Source organism: Martes martes, assembly GCF_963455335.1.
Source record: "Martes martes genome assembly, chromosome: 2".
In the NCBI taxonomy this organism is placed as follows: Eukaryota; Metazoa; Chordata; class Mammalia; order Carnivora; family Mustelidae; genus Martes; species Martes martes.
This window is the reverse complement of record NC_137889.1, coordinates 75129376-75135567: the sequence shown is the minus strand read 5'-3', so window position 1 is coordinate 75135567 and position 6192 is coordinate 75129376. Positions and strand designations below refer to the sequence as shown.

The 6192-nt window shown below is 38.8% G+C and overlaps 1 pseudogene across 1 annotated transcript; it reads left to right on the top strand.

The window, feature by feature from the left end:
* Window positions 1–2182: 2182 nt before the first annotated feature.
* LOC308338290 (large ribosomal subunit protein eL8-like) lies at window positions 2183–2936 on the top strand (annotated as a pseudogene). The gene has a single exon. The product of its transcript is annotated as a large ribosomal subunit protein eL8-like (transcript).
* Window positions 2937–6192: the final 3256 nt, after the last annotated feature.

The window sequence follows — 6192 nt, the reverse complement described above, 5'->3', positions numbered from 1 at the left end:
GGAGGGAAAAATGAAACAAGATGAAACCAGAGAGGGAGACAGACCATAAGAGACCCTTAATCAAACAAACTTAGGGCTGTTGGAGGGGAGAAGGGTGGAGGGATCGGGTAACTGTGTGATGGACATTGGGGAGGATATGTGTTGTAATGAGCACTGGGTGTTATTTAAAATTGATGAATCACAGACCTCTGTACCCCTGAAATAAGTAATACATTATATGTTAATTAATTGAATTTAAATTTTAAAAATTATTTAAATAAATAAATAAATTTTAAAAATAAAATAAAATAATTTTTAAAAATCTTTAAAAATAAAATGGAGATCCAGTCAAGAGATAAAGCATTTCCCAATTCCATCATTCATGTTCCCTATCACAATCTAAGATAAACCCATATTATTTTTTACTTAAAAAATGTATTATTGACTCACATTAAGCCCCCTCTTGAGCAGTAATATCATAGGTTTGATGTACTGTGATTTTCTAATACACCTTAATATAAGCACATAACAATTAAAATACCATATAAATCTTCTCAAATACCAGCAAAGAAAATCAGACCATCCTTTAGGACACACAGGATAAGTTGCTTCCAATTCTAGAACTCTATAAGTCTATGTTGTTTAGCCAAAATCTTTCTTGGAAAATTGAGCCCCAAAGATGTTCTAAGTAATTTGTCCAAGGCTTAGCTTAGACCAAGCATAGTGTCAAGATCTAGTAACTCAGAAATGCAAATTCTCAAGCCTTAGTAAATCAGAAATTCTGAAGGTACGAGGCAACAATCTATATTTTAAGAAACATTCCATGTGAATTTGAATCCCCTACCTAAAGTTTGAAAGCACTGCTTTGGGCCACCCACAGATTTTTTCAGCACAGAGACTGAGGCAATTAGAAGAATCAGCTGAGATCATTTCCAAGTCAATGCTCTTACATCTAATAACATCTGTTACTCTTTTTTATTATCCAGATCCATACTGTGCCTTTTAGAGCTCATGCTCAGTTCATTGACAACCATTAAATAAATCAATTGAGGATGAAGATGCATTAGTGGTTTTCTAGATCTCTTGCATACCATTTCTCAAATTCCAGTCTTTCTCATGCCACAGTTACTACCTTCATAATTCCACTCTCACTGCATATCACATATTATGTACATATATTGTTTACTTAAAGTTTCTCTTTAAATAAATTCCTTTTTTTTTTTACTTTAATAAATTAAGGGACATATTTATACTACTACCATCACCAGGAAGTCAGTATCACTTGCTGTGAGTAAAAGCTAACTACAAAGGCAAACGCGGTGTTAGATTCTATCCTTGTTTGTCAAAAGTTCTGCTCTTAAGAACTGTATTCCTCTGGGAGCACTCTAGTGACTCAGTTGGTTCAGCATCCAGCTCTTGGTTTTGATTCACGTCATAATCTCATGAGTCATGAGATCATCTGCATGTTGGGCTCTAAGCTTATCCAGGAGTTTGCTTAAAGATTCTATCCCTCAGCTCCTCCCCCCACTCACATGCTCACACACACACTCTCTCTCTCTCAAATAAATAAACCTTTAAAAAAAAAAAAAAAAGAACTGCATTCCTCTATTAACAAGGGTGGTTACCCTGTATTAGAACAATATTCAAATTTTGTACCTAACTTGATTAATGCATTAAATGGACATGAAGTTTTCATCATGTGATATGGGATTAGTTAACTGTATGAGTATGAGCCCCCAAAATAATTGCATTCCAGCAGTGGTTCATATGCCGTACTTCAGAAAATTCTGGCTTAAGCCATATGTATAGACAGATAAACCCTGAGAATGCACAGATCTAAAATAGGAAAGTTCTAAAAATAAAACTCTCATATTTAAGTAGTGAACAAAAGTGGAGCAAATAATGGTAACTAGAACACCATGCCAGGACTGAACTGAGAAGGAAGACCTAAAAGGGCTGGAGAAAACTGGACACAAGAATTCTAGTGAACCAGGGAAAAGCAATTTAGGAAAAGAAAGCACCAGCAAAAATGAATGACCTAGCACAAAGATCTTCCGTCTAACCAACCCTAAACCCAATGACATAAATAACTTTATTTTATGAAAGTTCATGCATATAAAAGTAGTACCAATGGAACAGGAATGTTAAGAAATTCCTGAAAGAGATAATTCCTTTTCCTTTTTCTCTCCTCCAGCTGTGGAAGATGCCCAGAGGGAAGAAGGTGGCCCTGGACCCTTCTGCCATGAAGAAACAAGAGACCAAAATTGTGGTCCATCCTCAGTTTGAGGAAAGGCCCCAAAACTTTTGCATTGGACAAGACATGCAGCCCAAAATGAACCTCTCTCACTTTGTCAAATGTCCCCTCTGCATCTGGTTACAGCAACAAAGGACTATTCTCTATAAACATCTGAAGGTTCCTGCTGTGATTAGCCAGTTCTCACACACCTTGGACTGCCAAACAACTACTCTACTCCTTAAGCTAGTCTACAAATACAGACCAGAGACAAAGCAAGAGAAGAAGCAGAAGAAAGTTATCAGCAAAAGGGATGTCCCCACTAAAAGGGTGCCTATTCTTAAAGCTGGGGTTAGTTCTATCACCAACTTCGTGGAAAACAAGAAGACTCAGCTGGTAGTGATTGCACATGATGTGGATCTCAGTGAGCTGATTGTCTTCCTGTCTGCCCTGTGCTTTAAGATGGGGTTCCCTACTGCATTATCTAGAGAAAGGTTAGCCTGGGCTGTCTAGTCCACAGGAATATCTGCACCACTGTCCCCCTCACACAGGTGAAGAGAGGAGCTCTGGCTAAGCAGGTGGACTATAAGGACCAATGACAATGACATATATGATGAGACCTTTTGTCATGAGGGAAGGCAGCATCCTTGGTCCAAAGTCAGTGTCTTGCATTGCTAAGCTGAAAAAGGCAAAGGCTAAAGAACTGGACACCAAACTGGGCTAAGTGTATAGCTGTTGAGTTTTCCATGCATAAAAGTAATAAAAGTTCTTTTTCAGCCAGTGTTAAAAAAAAAAAAAAAAAAAAAGGAGGGAGAGAGGCAAGATGGCAAAGGAGTAGCAGACTGAAATGACATCAGGTCGCAGGAGTTCAGCTAGATAGTTATCAAACCATTCCAAACACCTACAAACTCAACAAGGGATCGAAGAGAAGAAGAGCAGCAGCTTTAGGAACAGAAAATTGACCACTTTCTGAAAGGTAGGATGTGTGGAGAAGTGAATCCCAGGTGAAGGGACTATAGACCGCAGGGGGAGGGTCCAGCTCCTGGCAAGTGGCAGGGCAATGGAGCACAAAATCAGAACTTTTAGAAGTCTGCTCCACTGAGGGATGTCGCTCCAGAGGCTAAGCAGGGGTGGAATCCCCGCAGGGACAGTGTGGTCTCAGGACCCATGGGGTCACTGAAAGATCGGGGGTGTCTGAGTGTGGCAGAGCTCCCAGGTATTGGAGCAGGGAAACTGACTACAGAGATGAAGCTGAGGAGTGAGCTCTCAGCTTGTGCTTACCTTAAACAGTGATTCACAGCTCAGTTGGACCACTGCTCTTCGAGCAGGGACCCCACAAGTGGCAGATCCAGGGAGACTCACCTTCCTCCTCTGGAGGCAGGAATCTGCTGGGTTTGGAGACTACAAATGGGGCTGTGTGCCAGAGACAAAAACACTCGGTCACAGGCTGGGTGAGTCCAGAGCATGGCCAGAGACCAGAGAGACAGGAGTGATTGACCCCTTTTCTCTGAGGGCACACTGAGGAGTGTGGCCCTGAGCTCTCAGCTCATCCAAGCTGGAGATTGGGAGGCCGCCATATTCATTCCCGTCCTCCAGAGCTCTACAGAAAGCATTCAGGGAAAAAACACTCACAAGAGCGAACTCAAGCAGATTTCTTAGCCTGGCCCTTGGCAAGGGTAGGGCAATTCCACCTTGGGCAAAGACATTTGAGAATCACTACAACAGGCACCTCCCCCGGAAGATCCCAAAGAACATCCAGCCAAGACCAACTTCACTGAAAAGGAGAACAGCAGAACTCCAGAGCTAGGGGAAAGCAATGCATGGAATTCATGGCATTCTCCCCATGATCCTTTAGTCTTGCTATTTATTCTATTTTTTTTAACTTTTCCTCTTTCCTCTTTTAACGTTTTTTAACCTGTTTAACATAGTACCTTTCTTTTAAAAAATCTCTTTAAACCTTCATTATTATACTCACATTTTATCCTTCATTGTATTTAACCTTATTTTTTGTATACATATAGGGTTTTTTTTTCCAAAAAAAAATTGGAATACAATTTCTTCTAATAGATCAAAATATACCCTAAATGTAGCACAGGGCTTTGTTCTAGTCTCCATCCTAAGCACATTCCTTCACCACATTTTTTTTTTCTTCTTTCTTTTTCCAACCAACTTATCTTATCAATTCTTTTTTAGAATTTTTTTAATTTTCATCTTTACAGTCATATTCCATCCCTTCATCATTCTTACCCTTATTTTTGTATATACATAAGTTTTTCTTTCTTTAAAATTTTGGGAGGTAGTTTCTTCTAAGAGACCAAAATACACCCAAAATCAAGTGGGTGGCTCTATTCTACTCACCAGTCTTTTATATATATATATATATATATATATATATATATATATATATATATGGTTTCTTTTTAGCCCCTTTCTTCTTCCTCTGGTTTGGGGTCTCTTCTAATTTAGCTAGCAAACATTTTTCTGGGGTCCTTGCCACCCTTTTAGTATTTTATTCTCTCATGCATATATTCTTCTCTGGATAAAATGACAAAGAAGAAAAACTCACCATGGAAAAAAGAACAAGAGGTATTACCGACACCTAGGGACTTAATTAATACAGACATTGGTAATATGTCAGATCTAGAGTTCAGAATGACGATTCTCAAGGTGCTAGCTGGGCTCAAAAAAGCCATGGAGGATATTAGAGAAACCCTGTCTGGAGAAATAAAATCCCTTTCTAGAGAAATAAAAGAACTAAAATCTAACCAAGCTGAAATCAAAAAGGTATTAATGAGGTGCGATCAAGAATGGAGGCTCTTGCTGCTAGGATAAATGAGGCAGAAGAGAGAATTAGTGATATAGAAGACCAAATGAGGGGGAATAAAGAAGCTGAGCAAAAGAGAGACCAACAACTACTGGACCACAAGGGGAGAATTCGAGAGATAATGGATACTATAAGACAAAACAATATTAGAATAATTGGGATTCCAGAAGAAAAAGAAAGAGAGAGGGGAGCAGAAGGTATAACTGAACAAATTATAATAGAGAATTTCCCTAATATGCCAAAGGGAACAAGCATCAAAATCCAGGAGGCACAGAGAACTCCCCTCAAAATCAATAAAAATAGGTCCACATCCCATCATCTAATAGTAAACCTTACGAGTCTTAGTGACAAAGAGAAAATCCTGAAAGCAGCCCGGGACAAGAAGTCTGTAACATACAATGGTAAAAGTATTCGATTGGCAGCAGACTTATCCACAGAGATCTGGCAGGCCAGAAAGAACTGGCATGATATATTCAGAACACTAAATGAGAAAAACATGCAGCCAAGAATACTATATCCAGCTATGCTGTCATTAAAAATAGAAGGAGAGATAAAAAGCTTCCAGGACAAACAAAATTTAAAAGAATTTGCAAACACCAACCCAGCCCTAAAGGAAATATTAAAAGGGCTCCTCTAAGCAAAGAAAGAGCCTAAAAGTAGTAGGCCAGAAAGGAACAGAGACAATATACAGTAACAGTCACCTTATAGGCAATACAATGGCACTAAATTCATATCTTTCAGTAGTTACCCTAAAGTAAATGGGCTAAATGGCCCAATCAAAAGACAAGGGTATCGGAATGGATAAAGAAATAAAACCCATCAATATGCAGTCTATAAGAAACTCATTTAGACCCAAAGGCACCTCCAGATTTAAAGTGAGGGGGTGGAAAACAATTTACCATGCTAATGGATGTCAAAAGAAAGCTGGGGTGCCAATCCCTATATCAGATAAATTAGATTGTAAGCCAAAGACTATAATAAGAGATGAGGAAGGACACCATATCATACTTAAAGGGTCTGTCCAACAAGAAGATCAAACAATTTTAAATATCTATGCCCCTAACATGGGAGCAGCCAACTATATAAACCAATTAATAACAAAATCAAAGAAACACATCAACCATAATACAATAATAGTAGCAGACTTTAACAACCC